General features: G+C 40.6%; 1 long non-coding RNA gene across 2 annotated transcripts; it reads right to left on the bottom strand.

Annotated features, from left to right (window-relative positions):
- Positions 1 to 2,722: 2,722 nt before the first annotated feature.
- Positions 2,723 to 6,203, bottom strand: LOC134416754 (uncharacterized). Of its 2 annotated transcripts, XR_010027365.1 has the most exons (4): positions 5,905 to 6,203; positions 5,042 to 5,265; positions 3,341 to 3,485; positions 2,723 to 3,081 (listed from the first exon to the last, which is right to left on the bottom strand). It is a non-coding gene; the product is annotated as an uncharacterized LOC134416754 (long non-coding RNA). The 2 variants fall into 2 exon arrangements; XR_010027364.1 differs by having other exon boundaries at positions 2,723 to 3,485.
- Positions 6,204 to 19,522: the final 13,319 nt, after the last annotated feature.

The raw sequence follows: 19,522 nt of genomic DNA, 5'->3' as shown, positions 1-19,522 counted from the left end.
ACATCATGCAGCGACAGAGTAGGGGATAATTTTATTAAACCTGTGGATGACACCAGGTGGGAAGAGACTGCCAGAAGCTGGGTTTAGAATGCAGAGTGATTTGGGCAAATTGAAAGCATGGTCTGAAGCAGCAGCAGGCTATGCAGCACAGGCAAATGCAAGACAGTGCACACAGGCAAGAATAATGCACTACATGGAGCCAGGCTGCCAAGCAGCTGCTCAGAGCGTGAGATGAAAGCTGAGTAACTACCAAGGACTGCAAGCTCTGCAAACCCAAACACTGCAAGAGGCACCAGAAGCATAATTCCAGACTGGAAATCACAAAAGAAAACAATTCAGCCATTATGCTGTGTTACATCTTCGAGGCAGTACCACATCCAGGTGTGTGTGAGCTGCTCCAAGAGGGACAATGGGCAGCTGAAGAGAACAATGAAGGTCAACAGAAGTTCAGAAAATGCAAGTAATTAAAATGGTGATAGCTTAAAAAAAAAAAAAAAAACTGAAGAAATTATTATAAGCAAGCCTGTGTAAAGGAATTTATAGGGTTTTTTTTTTTTTTGTATTTAGTTACTGGGGGAAAATAATTTAAAAATAATTTTAAAAAAGAGGAATGGCTCTAATTTCAGGAAGACGGTTAAGGCTCCAGGTTGAGAAATACGTATTTTAAAGGTAAGGAGACAGAGAATCTGGACCAAGTTTGACAGGGAAAGCAGGTCCCTGAGAAAAAGTTATATAAACATCTATTAATGATGAGTGAGTATTATCTGAGGCTGCACTGGGAAGATGAGTGGTTTAGATTACCTTTTCTTCAAAAGAAAAGAACCTTCCAGTTCTACAGTTCAAATAACCTAATAAGCCTAAATTTGCAGTCAACAGAATTTTCCAAGATCCAATCCCTTAAAAAATGTACAGGTTTTGACAAGAATCTCATAAAAATAAACCAAAGCATTTATGAGCTATGCTATTGATTCGCCTGTATTTTACCATCCTCTACAAAAAGCTGTTATCTGTTCATATTTTATTGTAATGTATTGGGAAAAAAAATTTGTCTTGTGCTTAACTAAGCAGAGAGTGCAACAAGCCATAAACTGTAGACAGACTTTTTAAGGTCATTAGTGTGTAGAAGTTACTTCTGAAAACACCATGAAGTCTATCCACAGTACCTGATCTTAAAAAATTAAATCAACCCTCCTAAACTGGGAGTGATTTCAGCTGAACAGAACCATCAATCTGCATGCTCTCTACTATGCTTTTCTGTTAATTCTTATGTCCAGAGATGGGAAAAAAATCATCAAGGACGGACTGACTGATTTATTATACGAGAGTATATACTAGATTAATAAAAATAGATTCTGTATAAATAAATTAAATAATATCTTAATTTACATAAGTGTTTTTCTTTACCTATGATATATCAAATTATGTATTTCGACTGCAGTTAATCAACATGAATCTAAGCATTATTTTTATCTTTCTGCTTTAAAATATTGTATAGAAAAATCACTTGAGAATAATTACTTCATGCTCCAACAATTTTTCTTTAAATTATACAAATCACCTGTGTATAATACAATTCAGTTTGGTGTCCCCTCTTTAACTTCTTCGAGGCTTTTAAAACACACTGACACACTGGACCATATTCAACTTCCATAAAAAGCTGGATTTCTACCTCAATTTGGTGGACTTACAGTAATAAAATAGTAATATCTAATGATACTCTTTCTTTTTTTTTTTTTTTTGCTTTCAAGCAGAGAACAGACTCAAGACTACTGCAGTTACAAAGCACAATGAAGTTTTATGTTATTGATATTACATCTTTGGATTTTACTGTGAGATCACTGTGCACTTTACAGCAGCACAGTAGGTAATTGTGTTGATTTTTTTCCACTGTTCAATCTGAAGGATTTTTTGTATCTCCATTAAATCACCAAATTAAGTTTCTGAGGCTTGAGCAATACTCACTGAACTTGTTCAGGATTTGACTGTATCATCCTTTCATCACCCCATAAAAATTCTCTACCTGTTAGATAGAATTTAATTATTAGAGTTTTGTCTTTGGATCTGACCCTAACATTGATTATAAATATGAAAATACTTACTCTTAAGCCTTGCAAATGAAATGCATATAGTTCCTATAGGGATGACAGCAGCAGTTTGCATTTTCTCCCTGAACACACTTTAACATGCAGAGACAGGAGTAGGGACATACTAGTTCAAAGTGAACTTTTGGCCTCTGGGGGGCACAGCAAAGTTTGGTTCCTGCAGCAACTGCAATTCCTTTACAGGATCCCTCCCATTCAGCTTTCAGCTAGAGTAGTACAAATCAAAAGCAGCCTCCTGGTGCTGGCATGGATACTGAGCAAAAGTTAACAGTATATATACATATAATGAAAAAATTCAACCTGTGTGTGCTGAAGGTGTGTCCTGGTTGCTATGGAAGTGGTAATCATCAATTTCCTGGCTAGTGTGGGATCCAAGTACCCTTCAACACAGCTTTAATGTTGTTTTTCACACTTGTAAAAGATACAGATTTTGGCTGTAGTTCAGGCGTTCCCAAGTGAAATGAACTCTTTTCCCAGACATTGTGCTAGGATGTTTAACTTAACAACACAGAACAAAACAAAACAAAACCGAAGAACAAACCAACCACAAACAATAAAAAAAAAAGGAAAAAAAAAAAAAAGAAAAAAAGAAAAAAAAAGTTTAAAAAGTAATAGTCACGTTGTGCTGAAGCCCTTACAGTATTGCCTTCGACATTTCCAACAACCCCCTACCAGTATCCATTCAAACTGGTGGCTCAATGTACCTGAGACAGCTAATTAAAAAAGGAAGTGGTCAAAGTCATGCTTTTGTTTTTTTGGTAAACTTCAAAGGTGCTCCCTCTCCTTCCTCCTCTTTACATTTTACTGTCTGGCCCTCTGCCCCTCCTGCAGCTGTTGGCTGAGCCTGTCTTTCCTGGCGTCAAACCTGCCTCCTCACGGTCCATAAAGCTACGGCAGAGATGGGGACCCGCAGGTGTGGAAAAGCCAGAAGTGCAAGATGGGCCCGTTAATGATTTTTCTGGCACCCCATGCTGAGCTGCTGAAAAAAAAAAAAAAGGAGAGAAGCTCGCAGAAGGCGAGGGACTCTTTGTTTGCTGAGGTATTTGAGAGCGTATTACTTCTCCCACAGCAAAGGTGTTGGGTTTTCACTTTAAGGGCTGTTTACAGAAATGATTCACCTTTTATACAGCTTTTAAAAAATGCTTTGAGGCTTTAATTGGACGCAGGATTTACATCACACCAGTATGAAAACTCTTACTTTTCATTTAACCCCCCATTAAATCATTCAATGATCTTACTCAGTGATAAGCAGCCGTCTCCCATTGTGTGGACTTCACAGAGGAAAACAAAAATCAATCACTAAGAATTCATTTATGTCATAAACTTTCATCTGGAAATTTCTGCAACCATTTACATTTGGGCAATGAAGGCAGAGGAGACCAACTGCTGGGAGAGAAAAAGAACAAAACAGGAAAAAACACCATTATTTTCTGTTGTTCTTAAAATAATTAAACAATTTAATTAACTATATCTAAAATTCTGATCTTATAAAAGTCACTTAAAAGTCTGCTTTATTTTAAATAGTCCTCAGGCAGTGAACTGGGCCTAAAGAACAACTTCTAGCAACTCCAGCTCAAGATTTTTAGAAATGGGTGCCTGAAATTGACAGCCTACAGGAGCCATTTTCCAGAACACACAAGTGACACATGATATTCTCCACCACTCAGAATCAATGGGACTTGAATTTTTGGATGATCCAACCACCAAGGCATGGCCTGGATTTCACAAAATATTTAGTGCCCGACTTCAGCAAGTGTCCCTACCTCCCTCTAGGAGAGAGAGCATGAACAGCTGCTTGTGGGCTTTAAATCTGTCCCTGAGCCCCTAATTAAATGTGGGATGCCAGCACTTCTGCAATTACTAGGCCCCAGGTTCCCTACCACCCCAAACTTTAGGCATTTGCATTTTAACCTTGGGCCTTTACACCAATGTTTTAATGCTGGGCAGCATTTTGGTGCTGGAAAAGATTGAGCAAACAAGGACGGAGAGAAGGAGCAAGTGAGGAACATATTTCAAGGGGATGGGAGGTTTAAAAGTAGTTAGTGAGTCAGAAAAGTGTCAGCTGCACTGCCATCTCTGCTGTTTGCTTATACAGCAAAAGTTTAGAGAGGGAAAGGTTTATCTACACAGAGATACTGGGCATTGCCCAAATCTCAAAGGTGCAAGTTCAGTTCTGCAGCTGCCTATCCATCTAGACCTATGCCATGGCCAAACCCCATGCAGCCACATTCACTCACTCTCCCACTAGCTAGATCAGGGAGAGAATCAGAAGGGTAAAAGATAGAAAACTCGTGGATTGAGACAAAGGCAGTTTAATAGGTAAAGGACAAGCCACACAAACAAGCAAAGGTAAACAAGAAATTAATTCACTTCCCAGAGGAAGACAGGTGTCCAGCCATCTCCAGGACAGCAGGGCCTCATCACATGCAATGGCTACTTGGAAAGACAAAGACCATCACTCCAAGCATCCCCCCATGTCCTTCTTCCCCTACTCTATACTGTGAGCATGATGCCACAATGTCTGCAATGTCCCCTTAGGCATCAGTTGGGGTCACCTGTCCTGGCCATGTCTCCCTCCAGCCTCTCATTCACTCTCAACTTCCTCATCAGCATGGCCATACCAAAAGCAGAAAAGGCCTTGTCTCTGTGCAAGCCCTACTCAGCAATAAAAGAAACATCTCAATATTATCAACCCTGTGTTCAGCACAAATCCAAAACACAGCCCCACACCAGCCACTGTGAAGAAAGTTAACTCTACCCCAGCCAAAACCAACACAACCTCTATGATGGATGTGCCCCCCATGACAAGCAGCTGTAGATGAATTTCAAGCTCCTGACCTGCTCACATAGTTTTTCCTAATACTTTTATTTTCACAAACAACTATTTCTGCTGCACCAATTCCTAGAAACTCAAAGCAGGACTAGGTGCAGTCACAAACCTGAACTCAAGCAGTGCCAGCCATAAATGAGCTGAATCTGGGTGCATGATGCTTCTGAGAGTGCTTCAGCAGATGGTGGTGCCACTCAGTGAAGTTCTGAGGTAGCTGGACATCTCTTCAAGAGGCACCAGTGGGATCCAGAATGGACCTCTTTGTCTCCAACAGTGAGAACTGCAGGGTGGTCTTCTCCAGCCTGAAGTCAGAGCTGGCATGGCATGGCTTTGCTGGCAAACAAATGAGTTGAGCACCTTTTCTAAAGCAATTAGGGATTTAAATATATATGCATGGATTTCATGCTGCTCCTAAATTCAGTTCATTCAATTCAATTCAGTAAATTCATGTTAACAGAATTCGAAGGAAACTCAGTACACATAAGATGTTGTCTCTCTTATTTTCCAGTAAGTGCTGTGGAAGCAGTGCCAGTACCTTTGGCATGGAAATAGAACACAAACTGCTCAACCCAGGACTAGACAACAATAGTCTGCAACCTAAAAAAACAAAAGCTCAAAACCTAGCTCAGAAACAGAATTGTCAGAGTACTCACATGGAGCAAGGAAATAAGGAAAGAGATATAGAGGAGGTAACCACCCTCCATATTTTTACTAGAAACTTATTTCCCAGCTGTCAGAAGGAAGAGTAAGGTGTGCTCATGAATAATTGCCTTTGCAGGTTCCCTTGACCACCAGACTAATGTTGAGCTATCCATCCTGCAGCAGTCTGTAATAACACCCCCACTGTGTCAGCAGATAGATTTTTTTTACAGCAAAGGACAAGAAACAAAATAGTTTTTAAAATCAAACCATCTTGATAGCCTTTTTGCACTCACAAGTCACCTCATAACATGAACTGGCCTTTCTCCTTACCTTTGTGATGCCACAAAATGCCTTCCCAACTGCATGTATCACAGTTCATGACAACTGCTCTGCCATCAGCTTTACAAGAAGGAAGCTCTAACCTTGCAGCTCTGGAGGGTCATGCGCCAGTGCTCCCTCGAGAAAACAATTTTTTTTAAAAAGGATATTAGAAACTGAAAAGCTGAGGGGGACAGGACATGGAGGGGGGGAGATGTTGCAGAGTGCTGTGGTAAATTATCTGCTGTGCCATAGACTCCTCTTCAGCCATGTGCATGCTACAGAATCTTTTTGCACCACAACTCTTTTCTCTGGTGATGACAGCAGTACAACAATAATGACTCTGTAGAAATGGCTACCAAGTGCAGTTTTGGTAAGGCCAATGGAAAAAGCTGCTGATAAACACAGCTTTAATTTCCTACACTCAGCTCAGTAATTATAGAGCAAAATTCAGCTGAAAGCAGCCAGCAAGGGCTGGGGTTTTCACACTTACCATAGGAAATATTTGCTCCGTTTCTTTCTGGGGCTTTGTGTGTTCACGAGGATGAGGTGGCTCTTGGCAGGGTGCTGATCCCACCAGTCTGGCTGGGTGCTGTGGGCAGAAGAAAGAAAGCAAAGTCAGAAGGATGCATTTTCTTAATGGGATATTCAACTCATGATAGTTTATTTGCCCCTTGATGTGCCATCCTAAAATTCATCTTCCCCTGGGAAAAAAAAACCTAACATAAAATGCAGGAATGTTTTAGAGATTACGTTTTCCCTATTGAAGCCAATATCCATTTCTTTGAAAGAAAAAAGGCTTCTGAAGAGGATCACATTATGTTTTATCCATACTTCACTCTCTTCACATCCTATATATTTTCTTTCCATCAGGCTGTACTCTTCACTAATCAACCTTCAATGAAAGTGGAGATTAAATGATTTAGTGTCAGCAAAACAGGTACAGTTTTACAAGGGGATATCTGAAGTACTCTTCCCTGTTTTGTCTCAGCCAAAACAAGTGGAAATCAGCAGCTAAAGGAGGTCCTGTCCCCTCCTCCTAGTATTTGCGTAGCTATGTAATCAGCCATATCAAGCAAGCATCCTTAAAGTAACCTGAAAAAAAATTAGAGAGTGGAGTGGGGAGATGATTTTCCTCTAGATCAGAACCAAGATCTGCCTCCCAACACAGGGGCCATGAGGTCCAGCAGGAGCACAAGCAGGGATGAGCTGGAATTGACAACTTCACTTTATACAGCACACTTACATCAAACCAAAATTATTGAGAAACTGAAGTCCTGGCAGTTCACGATTAAGAGTAAAGAGACACACAGACACAAAAAAAAAAAAAAAAAAAAAAAAAAAAGGAAAAAAAAAGGAAAAAAAAGAGCTAATTTTTTCTTTTTGTTTGAGCTCTGTGAGCTGGCTCACTCCAGTGTTAAAGAAGCACTTGCAAGAGACCAAGGACAGGAAAGGGAGGGGAGCTGACTCAGCAGCCATAGCTGTTATGTCAGCTTATCTGTTGCACCAACCCATCATTTAGAGCTTCTGTGGCAAGCTGATCATTAGCAAGAGTGAAACTTGGAAACTCTTGAAATTATTTTCTCTCTTTTTCTTGCCGGCTAGAAAAATTACAGTGGTTCTTTCTGAGATCTGTCATAAAAGAAAGTTATACATGACGATACAAAACCTCTCTCAGAGACCAAGGACTGAAACAGGTTTAAAGCTTTGCTTAAGCCACCCTAACCCATCTTTGAACAGAAAAAGAGGGGATGGAAAGGACCCAATTAATTTTTGCACAAAGGCTGTTCTGATGAATCCTCAAACACAGAGATTTTACTTCAAGCTGTTATTATAATTCCATGAGACCTAGAGAAGTGCAATTACTTTGGTTCACTGTTTGCTCCCATATCTTCCTCTGTTTGCCTCAAACACTGGTGATGAGGCAGCTGCTCTGTGCCCTCCCAGGAGCAGCACACAGGCTGTGCTGCACTGGTGTTTCAGAAATGCCTAGATCTGGCTCTGCTGGAAGCAGCCCAAGTGTAAGGTATTTACACATTTTCATCTCCAGGCATGTGCCAGAGGTGCAAAGGTTCACAACTGAGGCAGCAAAGGAGACCTCAGCCATGAGGGAGGCTCAGTGGGATCCACTGATGGCAAATGTCACACAAAAGTTCACATCAATGTCTCAGTCAGCTTTGAGGCTCTTAGATTAAAGAGTTTATGACAATGATTTACTGAATAAAAACAATGAATGCCATCAGCAGATTTTCATTATTTGACAGATTGGGTTGGCAATAACAACTGTGTGGATGTGATACACTTGGAATTTTTAATGGATCCGATTTAAAATTTTCCCATGAGATTTTGTACTTGGCAGCACAGGAGGAGTCAGAATGAGTACACTGAGACAGGTCAAGTTCAAATTAAAAAGACCCTGAGCAACATGATCTAGATTTGAAGTTGAGGCAGAAGTTGCATGAGAAACCTCCAGAGATCCTGTGCAACTTCTCTTTTCAACGCTTTAAAGTGCTTACAGCAGGAGGTTTGGTCTGATCACTGTAACAGAGGCATCCTGCTTCACTTGAGTACTTAACCAAGAGTGCTTACAAGGAGTAACAGCCATGGCCATTATCAAAACCAAACACCTCTCTGGACCCTCTGCTTTGGCCATATATCAGCCACTGCCTTGTGTGACAATATAATATAATGGGCCCTTGAACAGGAGACAGGGTCAATAATCAGATAGGCCCTCCTGGGCTTAAAATTTAATTAATAAATACAGGAGTAAATGAAGAGATGTCGGGGAGAAAACACTCTTTGAAGCTTAGTTAGCATTCTTCAAACTACAAGATTATTAATCTTAGCCTGGAGAACACTTGTGTACTTCAGGGACCGTCTCCTTTTTGCAGCTGGTGTAATTTAATAAGCCTACAAACAATCTTGTCTGTGTCTTTCTGACCACACAATTCAACACAAACTGCTACTGAGAGGGAAAGTAACTGCAAACATCCCAGTGACAGCAGGAAGATTAGGCAGGAGGCCAGCTGAGCAAAGAGAGAAGGCAGCAGAGCAGCTCCTGGACCTGGTGGCAGAGGTTAGCTCTATGGTGTACTTGGTAAACAACCAAGTTCTTGTAGCTCTTCTCCTGCACAAACTCTGCAAGCAAGTTAAAGCAAGCAAAGGGAGTTATTTCCAGCAACCCCCATAAGTGTGTGAACCCTATAGTTCTTTGTCAGATGCACATTAATTTTGATAAAATAAAATTTAAGGAAGGATAAGTCTCAGAGCAGAGATATTCATCATAACTCCCCTAGTCTTTGTTAATTAAGCTCTGCTTTAATTTCAGTCCTGGGGAGAAGAAAAAAAAAAAGAGAAAAAAGAAAACCTTGCCACAATGCTTAGCTATTATCATCTAAAATAAAAGAAAATTGCTAAGCTCTTGTAAGAGAAGCAACACTTCCATTTCCCACATGAAAAAATGGGGGATGGGGAAAGAGATCCAAAGGGAGAAAAGGATCAGGCATTCAGCCTAGCCTCCTGACTCAGTGAGAATCAATTCTTTTGCTGCTTGCTGCATGGTCCTGCAAGTCAATGCAGATCCTGACTTCTGGCCTTAGATCTGTTTCAGGGGAGATTTTGCACCCAGCAGGCAAAGTGTGCCAGCACTGGAGTGAGCAGTGTTACCGGGTGTCAGCTGCAGCACTCTGATACATCCTTGAGAACTAGCACATCATTAGGGATATTTTCACAATGGGATGTGGGGTCTTAGGTCCATGTCAGACAAAACTGAGGATGCTTTCAAGGAGGAACTAAATAGACCGTAACAACTTCTAGTAACTGTTCATTTAAATGTCCTTTGTCCATATGACTTCAACAAAATTTCTGAAATTTAAAAAAAAAGTTTTGATAAAGCAACTCTGTCTGCTCTTCTGTTAAAAAAACCAAACACAAAAAACCAAAAAAAACCACAACAAAACATCCAAACAGGGAAACACACACCACGACCCCTTTCCCCCAAATGGAGGTATTCTTTCAAATGCTCTCTGGAAGATAAATTAACAGGAATATATTTCAGAGTGCAATACCCACTATAAAAGATACAAAGTCTGAGTCTCTGCACTTTGGGCAGTTATTGCCACCTCCTTGAATTAGCCACAGTTTACACCTACTTGCACTGATATAAACAACAACACAAGAGCAAAGTGAGAGAAAACAGGTCTGCAATGTCTAACCTCAGCCAAACACACCTGCAACCCTCTCCCAGAGCAAACTATATATTGCACTATGTCTGATTTACTGTACACTGCAATACTAATAAACGCTGTGGAATTACATGTAAAAAATTACACATTTTATACACCAGACTTACAAGAGTCCGATTTCATATTGACTGATATATACAGCAACATTGAAACACCCCCATTCACATGTTACATTCTGAACACATTTTAAAATAAATTAGGATTTGTCTTTTGGCACTGCTCACAGGAGCTGCTTCCCCAGCCGCCACCTTGATGAAAAAACCAGTGAGAGTTCACACTCATCAAGGACTTGTCAGCACAAGGCATTGCAGTTCCTGGGGAGCACTTGAAATTCCCACAGGCAGGTATCTGTCTCAGTGACACAGCTCCAAGGGCACTCCACAGACAGCCAGATTAAATATTAAACTCCCTGATCACACTGGCACACAACCTCAGCCATTATTATTTGTAAACATGGCTCAACAACCCCAGGTTTTCAAAGAGAGAAGTGATGCTGTGTTTCACTGTGAGTTTGCTGAAAAGCACAGAGCTGTGGTGCTTCCAGCCTTCCTTATCTATGCTGCTAAAAATGAGCCAACAGAGATCTTTCTACGCATCAGTCACCCCCCCTGGGATGTCAAGAGAGCACCAATATCATATCTGAGGCTCCTCCACTCATGAAAGAATTTGTGCTTAAGAACTCTAGATGTTTTCCTGATTATCAAGTTTCACTCCAGAGATAACTGGAAATGTCTCATTTAAAATAACTTCCTAAGGGACAGTCTTACAGAACATCCATTCAGATTATCTACCTGTATCCACTCTGTGTAAAGAAGCTTATTCCTTAGCATTGCTAAGTGTGTGAAAGGAAAAGCCCCTGTCAGAAGAGTCATCTGTCTATTTACAGCACACCCTATCAGCTTTGCACCAGTTTCCTCACAGAATGTTCCCATCCAAAACCTACCTGCATAAGAACCATAACACCTCTACAGTGGACAGTGGGATCCCCCTCAAGGACTTTTCTAAAAACAGAGTAAGATCCTAGTGAAGGGTAAAAATTAATTTCAAATCCACGCCTTGTCTCTGATTTGGGAAAAAAATCCAAATCAGTCTCTGCTGAAATACTGTTTTGGTTTGGGATGAACTGCCTTAAATGGTCTAAGCAAATGATTTTTTTTTCATTCTTAAATTCCTAACTCTTTTTTTAGAGTTCTATCTTATACACTTGCTTTTCATTCCTAGAAATTATATATGGTACCTGGTTTTTACATAGATTCTCTGGCATCTCCCGCTCCACATCTAACTCTATTTGCTGCTGAAGTTCAGACTAATTTTGGAATGAAATGAATGTTAACACATTTAGCTTTAGAAAGCAGAATTTCACATAAATTTCAGCTGCTCTGGAGAGAGCTAAAACAAGAGCAGCTGGTGCTCAGTAGGTTCTGGGAGTTGTGGATGCCAGAGGAAGGTGGCCTGGAAAGAGAAGGAAGTTTGTTTATATGACTGATGTCAATTTCTTGCCTACCAGGGCCTGCTTTAATGCTTTTTTTTTTTTTTTTTTACCAAGAAGTGAAAGAATTTTGATGTGGGTCCTCAGAAAATTCCTCAAAATTCCACATCAAGAGGCAGAGTCTCTCTTCCTGTCCCTGCACTGGGGGCCAGGCACCACCCACAGCCCTGCTTCTCCCAAAGCAGCTGCACAGCAGTCATGGCTGGGAGATGGAAACCCAGGGTCTCTTTCAGGAAATAAACATAAAGTTTATTCCGCACATAAAGTGTGCTCTGGGAAAGAAAGGCTGCCTGAAGCATGAAGCGGACCAGTTTGGGGATTTATTTTGTTATTAGAAACTAATGTGGGAGGGAAGAGAGGGTAGTCACAGTCTTCACTTACTAAGATTCAAGTTTTGTAGTAGTCACCAGACACACAAAACTCCAGGTCCCAGGCCCTCCTTGGTATTTAAACTTCATCCCTCTGAAGCCTAGTGTTCCCATTCCTGGCCCCTTTCTTTTTCCTCTTCCTCTGCTATGCTGAGCACTATATGCACCTCACTCAGTTCTGTCCCCTTCTCAGCTGTGACAGTCTGCACTAAATTTCTCCTTCCTGACTCTCAGCCCTCCTTGTCATCCTTTTGTTTTTTTTTCCTTTAAAACTTACCTTGGCTTTGGCCCCTACTTTTGAGGGATTTATGTCTATTCTAAAAGGGAGAGATATTCCATTTATTTTAACATACAAACTCAAAGAGTCATAAGTTTGGTCTGGGCTGCAAGGAGCAGAATGTGGGCGCTTCTAATGCCCCCAGTCCTAAAAAAAAAAAAAAAAAAAAAAAAAAAAAAAACACACTCTATATTCCATTGCAGCCCAGCACAAATATGGATTTCCCAGCACCCTGGAATGGCTCCTCATTCTCCACTATCTCTTGTCCTGACTGTGAAAGCTCTTCAAAGCTCTATCCTAGGTGTCATGTCATTTTCTGTATCTTATCCTCAGGGAGCCTCTCCTCTTCACACTGATATAACTATTACCTTTAGGTAAACGGCTCACAAATCTGCATCTCAATACCAAAGTGATCTGCCTCAGTTTAGCACTACACATTTAATAACACTTCTGATCTACTGCCCTGGAAGGATGACTATTTGTTTAAAACTAAACTTTGCAGTTATTACTGAGCAGTTTGTCTTTTTCCTTTGATGTTATTTCCTTTTATGTTATTTCCTCTTCTCCACTGCTGTTAGCAAATTTCTTCCCATTTCTAAAACTTCAATTTTCAATACCTACTTTTAATACCTACTTTTTGTACCTAGGAGTGCTGGAGTATTTCCTACCTTTCAAAATCTCCTCCTGTGGTGGGTTCTGTTCAATAAAACATATAAATCCAGACAATACGCTTGTCCATCTTGATCTACTACAAGTATTTTCTTCCTCAGTTCTTCACTGTTTCTGTCTTTTTGGACCAGTGATGAACTGAATGACTCAAATACATCACACTCCCAGGACCTGTTGCACTCAGATATAGTAAGGTAATCACTTCATAGAAACATTTTTTAATTACATTAAAAAAAGATGTAGCAGCAGTAACAAAAATTGCTCTATTTCCTCTGTAACCCTCCTTCCTGTACTGCTGAATTTTCAATTCCTGCCCTGTTATACCTAAGTTGTGTGCTAAAGTTGGGTAAAAGCTTTCACTTGCTGGCTTCTTGCAGTGCCAATGATGAACACATCCTCAAAGTGACATTTTGAAAAGCAACTTGTATTAAAAATCTCCTCTTCAGATTTGTGCCTGACCCCCACTCCTGTTCCTAAATACCAGTTTTCACAAACCTTTTTGGAACCCTGATACAAATCAATCTAGCACACCCAGAAGAAAGGGCAGAAAGAGGGACAGACAACAGAACTACAAACACACCAAATTTCCCTAGAATAAGAGTGAAGAAATTTACTTAGACTTTTAGTTCCTTCAGCTTACTTTCAGCTAAAATAATTACAATGGAAGAAGCCACAATCATTGTATTGAAGCCATCATCTTTGTTTCCGATCTATTTTTTGAGAAGCATGAAGCAAAGGCAGGAGTGACATGAATGCCACTGATGCAGGATCCTCAGAAAACTGAGCCACACTTGTTTCCTCTCAGCATTCTCACTGATTTCTTCTCATGCCAGACCCACAAACCATTCCTTAGGGGTAGCTGCTGCTCTGCCAACCCCAGCAAATCAGCCATGCCCAGGGAAGCTTTCTAGCACAGAAGCTCAGCAGCGTGAAGCAGCTGGTGCCCATGCCAGGAAAGTCTCCTGCCTCCAGGCCAAGGCAAGCTGCTCCTCTGCAGCCCCTGCTCTCCACAACAGGGCTGTCTGGCACGTTTCAGTCTCCAGCAAAGTCGGGCTCTTCACCTACACCAAGATCACAGACTGCACTTCTGTGCCTGAGGTGGGTTTTATTAAAGCTCCGACATTCAGCAGTTGAATACATACAATTCTGCTTGGACACAAACAGTGTTCCAAATGTAAGTTACATCTGAAAAAGTAATCTGTTTTCTTGCTATTCAGCCAAATTTCATTCACTTCCAAAGCTTATTAGATTTAGTAGCATCTTTCAAGATAACAGAAAATATCTCCTTACCTACCCTGTAATTATTTTAATAGCTATTTGGGACAAATTCACAAGAATTACAGATTTTTTGTAAAATATTTCATATATAGATTTTTTTGTTGTTATTCATAGTGGTAGACAGATGTTCACTGTAGATCCTTTCCAGCTGAGCTATTCTATTCTGTTTTGTTTTTCATTTCAACACTCAAGAGAAATATTGAAATGTGAGCTATGGATCTGGTTCTCCTCTAGTCTAGGGTTGCTCCCTGCAGCAATCCCATAAAAATTCTCTTTTCTCAGAAAAACAAGAAGTTGGCCTTTCTGTAAACTGGAGAACAAGAACTGGAGAGAAAAATTATTTTAAAGAATTATTTTTAACGTCATGAGGCAGAGGATCCTCATTTAACCAAAGCTGAAGAGTACAGCTGAATCAAATAAAAACTGAAAGAAGACTTGCCTGTCTTTTTACAATGGGAGCAGAGAATTAAAGGAAAATGAAATGGAACTAACATTTATGGATATTTTCTCTGTGAGCATAAGCACCTAAGAGTGCAAGCAAATATTAATACAGTGGTTTAATATATCTCTAACTCTGATGGGCAACAATACAAAACCAGGAAATGCTCTAGGCAATGTCTATGTAAAACCCACATCAATTGCTTGTATCAGTTAAAAAACAGAGATACATTTAAAGTAGTGCCAGTTTGTGGGCAGGCCTTTGATTGAATTCCATTTGCATTTCATAGAGAAAAACAAAAGCTTTCTGGGCCTGATTCTCCATAGACTTGCACCCAACCCAGGTGGTTGCCTATACACTTGCATTACAGAGGTTATCTCTATAGAGTGGCTCAGAACCATAAGTATTTGCAGCTCCTTGTGTGACTAGAAATATATTCCTAAAGTGCAAAATACTAGGAGGAAGGAAAGCCAGCATCCAGAAGCCAATCTGTCTATGTGCCATGTTCCCCCTCTTGCTTTTCCTTCCCCACTCCTCTCCCGGGACCACAGCTAGGTTGCTTCAGGCTGGACATGCCAAAAAAGCAGACTTATTGCAACCATTCCATCTAAACTCATAGCCTGAATTTTCTATTTTCCATAGAGTACAACTTTCTAAAAATACCTTGACTGCACTTCATTTGCTCATCTTTCATCCTGCCAGTATTACAGCCTGAAAGGCTCAGGGGTTTTCAAGTAATTTTCAAATGGCCTTTTCCCCTTTGAATGCATTAGAGGCTGCCCCTTCATTTCTCCTCTTTACTTTTCTCTCACCTGTTTGTGAACAATCCCTTCAGCCCCAGCCAAGCACACAGAAACAAGCACTGAGCCAAGGCATATTTGCCTTGGCTCGGGCAAACAGGGTCTGTGTGGCCACCCTTGGCCTGGGGCAGGATGAAAGGCCACCCAGGCCCCCTCACGGTTTGGTGACACCCCAGCCAACCCTCCCTTCCTTTGGGAGCAATTACAGAGAGTCACCCAAAAGTGGCTGCAAATAAACCTGTTTCCATGAGCTGAGAGAGGCTGCTCTCTCACTGCCAGCACTCAGGACCTGTTCTCTGCTGCCACTTACCCTGCTGGGAGCCCAGGGCCCTGTCATGGAGGGAAATCACCCAGGACTTTCTCCGGGTGCATGACTTGGCTTCCTGGCAGCTAATCCAGACTAGGCAGTAGTTCACATGTGGGTTTTATCTTAAATAAAGAACAATTATACTTGTGTGTTTTCACTTTTGCTCTGTTAATGGGCAATTTCAACTTTCTTTCATACTCTCCTTGCCAGCTCTGCACACTGCACAAGAGTTAATCTAAATCCTCCTAAAGACATCTGCTGGTGCCTGAAGTCTATGAAAAGTAATTAAAGGAATGGATGAAGTTTATAGAGATGTCTGCCCAGACAGTAAAAGTGGAAATGAACATGCTTTTAGTGGCAGTGGAATAATAGTGGCAGTGGCCCGAGCCCCCCTCCTCTGTGTATGATGTCCTCTCATCAGAGAGGTTCACTGCAAGCTACTCCTGCTCCAGCTTGGAGAATGTAGCTGGCAGGTGCAAAGAGAGAAAACAGAGCGAAATTTGCTTATCCAAGCCATTTTCCAGCCTTCAGCCCAAAGATACCATCTGTTATCATCCAGGATGCTGTGGGCCAAAGGCAAGAGCTCCACATGATGCATTGTAGAGTTCCACACAGCACGTTTGCTCTGGTCTAACTGGAAGGAGAGGGACTGGGTTTGAAACTGGACTAAAGGAGGCTGAAGCCCTCTTTTGATCAAATAAAAAGCATTTATCACATCAAACCAGTCATCTCTTCCTCTCACATTAGAAGCCACCTTAAAAGCCTCAGCCTTATAGTTCAAATCCTTTAACTCAAATCTGGCTTGTCACCTGCAGCCTTGCCACAGGAGGAATGTGCATCCTCGACAGTGACATCAGCTGCAAGGGACCCAGCTGGAGCGGCCCAGGGAAGAGCTGGGCATTGACAAGGCCCTTCTTCACCACTGGAGATGAGGGCATCAGACAAGTGTGGGAGCTCTGCCACCTCTGTGGCATGGGGGCAAAACTTGTGCCTTCTCTCTTGAGCCAAACCAGAAAGCAACCCACAGATTTTGGGTGAGTGATGGGGAGGAGAAAAGTCCTTTACACAAACACTTAAAATTGCTGATGTAGCTACCTTGTCTGTGTGATGAATACACCACAAGTCTGGAGATGGGGAAAAAGTGGTTCTGATGATCATTTACTTAAGTGTTTGGTGTGAGTCCTTCTAAAAAAGAGGAAAAAAGTTGTATCACATCACAATGTCAAATGAAACACCTTAAGAACATCACTTAAGAACACCTGCCTCATGCTAAGGAAACCAAAAAAAGGTATATTAAAATTAAGCCAAAAGATAATTAAAGTTTCATCTCACAACACTCCCTAACCATTTCCCTTTTTTTTTTCCTTTCAAGCCAAATTATCTTCTTTAAGAAAAAGAAAAAATAACTTTTGATTCCTGTTCCATCACTAGAATCATGGGGAAAAAATGTGGGAAAATAAAAGCAGAAATAATTTCAAAATCTCATCTTCCTTTACTGCAAAATGGTCTTCAAAACTGAGTAGACCACTCCCCATTTATACAACTACACCTTTAACTGGTAGTAATACTGCCAGCATTTATCAATACTAAGCTTTTCCAAATTGCTGAAAGGTTAAGGGTTAGGTAATACACTTATTGTATTTACAAATAAAACTTTCAGCCCTATTGTCAAATATACAGGAAAAAGTATATTCCTATATTCAAATATAGGAATTCCTATATATAAATATATTCCTATATGCAAATATTCCTATTCTGTAATCCCCCCCCAAAAAAAAACAACCCATACATCTTTTCTTTCAAACCGCTTAATTTGGTTATTCATGGGTTAACATTTGGTAAATAGGCTCTAAATTTGTAAAAGACATTAAATAAAAATTCTATTCTAGAACTGTGTCCTAATTTATATAAAAAAAACTTGACAATTTATACAGCAACTCATATGCCCAGAACAGGTAAATTCAAAGATAAAATGATCACCTATGCACAATAAAAATTATCTGGATTTAAGATTACAAGACAGAAAGGGTCAACATATTTTTTATTGCTGTAATAAAGGGATGTTATTTTTGTCCCTTGCAATATAAATGAGTTTAGTAGGCCCAACATGTGAAATACCTTCTGGACAGAACTGACTTCATGAAAAGATAGATGGATGGAACCACTGAGCTCATAATCATACACCCCCTTTTGACTTCTCTTAGGAAAAGAATGCAAACTGCAAATGAAACCCTCACTTATCCTCAGCAACCTGACAGGCTGGCCCAAGAAATGCTGCCAAGTCTGGCAGGCTGGGAGGGAGGGAGAGTGCTGAGCGCATCGCACGGAGGTGTGAGGAACGCGCCCGCCCCGGCTCATCTGGCAGGGCACAGCTGCAGGGAACTGTACACAAAGAGGGGAAACAAGGGCCCTCGAGGGGGGGAGGTGAGAAGGGGCCTAAAGCAAAAATGGGAGATGCTTTGGGTTCCTTCATATCCTGCTGCTATTTCAGCCAAGCATTTTTCATCGCCAACTTACACGAAAAGCAATTTTTTTTTACCAAAATAGTTTTCAGATGTCAGAATGAATCCCTTTGATTAATGTAATTAAAAACTGGGTGTGCTACTGAGTCTTTCCAAGCATTCTTCATCACCATCCTTTAAACCTGCCACTTTTGCATTTTCAGTTTAGAGCACTTTTGCATAGGGACATAATGAACTGGAAGGGAAGGTGTTATAGCAAGATTGGGGCAAACGCCAATGAAATTTCTTCTAAGCACTTTTCCTCTCCTTATCTCTGTGTCATTCTTCAACTTGCACACCCCCAAACATTCTCACCGCCTTCATGCCACTTAGTTTCCGTGTGGAACATCGAAAACCTGGATATATTGACCAAAATCCTTTCCCTTAGATCTTTGGCTTCACCCTTATCAGGAGCAGCAGGTCCCTGAACCTGACAGGGAACTTTCCTAGTCTAGAAACCTATGTTATTCCCAAGGTATTCAGATGTACATGAGTTCCTTCTCAAATTTACAGTAAAATGAAAGGATCACCCCAAATTCTCCTTGTGTTTACAAGGGTGATTCAGACATTTCTACAGAAAACAAGAGAACAGTTTTAATCAACTAATACTCCTTTACCTTATTTCATATATCTGGCAGCCTTGATTCAACCGGCAAATTTAGATTAATAGAAGAGCTGAGGTAAACCAAGTCCATATTTGCAGGATTGTTGCAAAAATTAGGGTACAAACCAACATACAGGTGTGAAAAAATAGGGAAGTTTAAGAAAGGAGAAAGATAGCAAAAGCCAAGAGCAAGATCTCCTTATTTCACTTTTAAGAGGATCAAAATGAGCAAGTGATACATAAATTGTCAAAACCAAAAGTCAAGGTATTTCTCATGCTAACCCAAAGAATAATGTCCTTGAATAATCAGGCTGTAGTACAATCAGTCATGAAAACCACTTGTTCACTTGTTAATGTTGGGCAAATTAATCAGACTCGCTACATATTCTGTCACAGAAGCTTTTTTTTTTAATTTAAATAATTGAAAGATTGGATTAGTTTGGAATTAGAATTTCATGTGTCTTTTCAAAATGTAGTTCAGTTTTCCTTTTTCTAGAGACTGGGATGCTTTTGGTTTAACAATCAGAAAAAACACTGTGAGAGAAGAATTACACTAAAGGGACAACACCGTATTACTGGGCTTGATTCTCAAGTGACACAAATGAGCACTGATCCATTGATGCTAACGAGTCACACACTCCTACAACACTTAAA

This window comes from Melospiza melodia, chromosome 3, assembly GCF_035770615.1.
Source record: "Melospiza melodia melodia isolate bMelMel2 chromosome 3, bMelMel2.pri, whole genome shotgun sequence".
In the NCBI taxonomy this organism is placed as follows: domain Eukaryota; kingdom Metazoa; phylum Chordata; class Aves; order Passeriformes; family Passerellidae; genus Melospiza; species Melospiza melodia.
The sequence above is the reverse complement of the archived record's forward strand: the minus strand, read 5'-3'. Positions and strand labels throughout refer to the sequence as shown.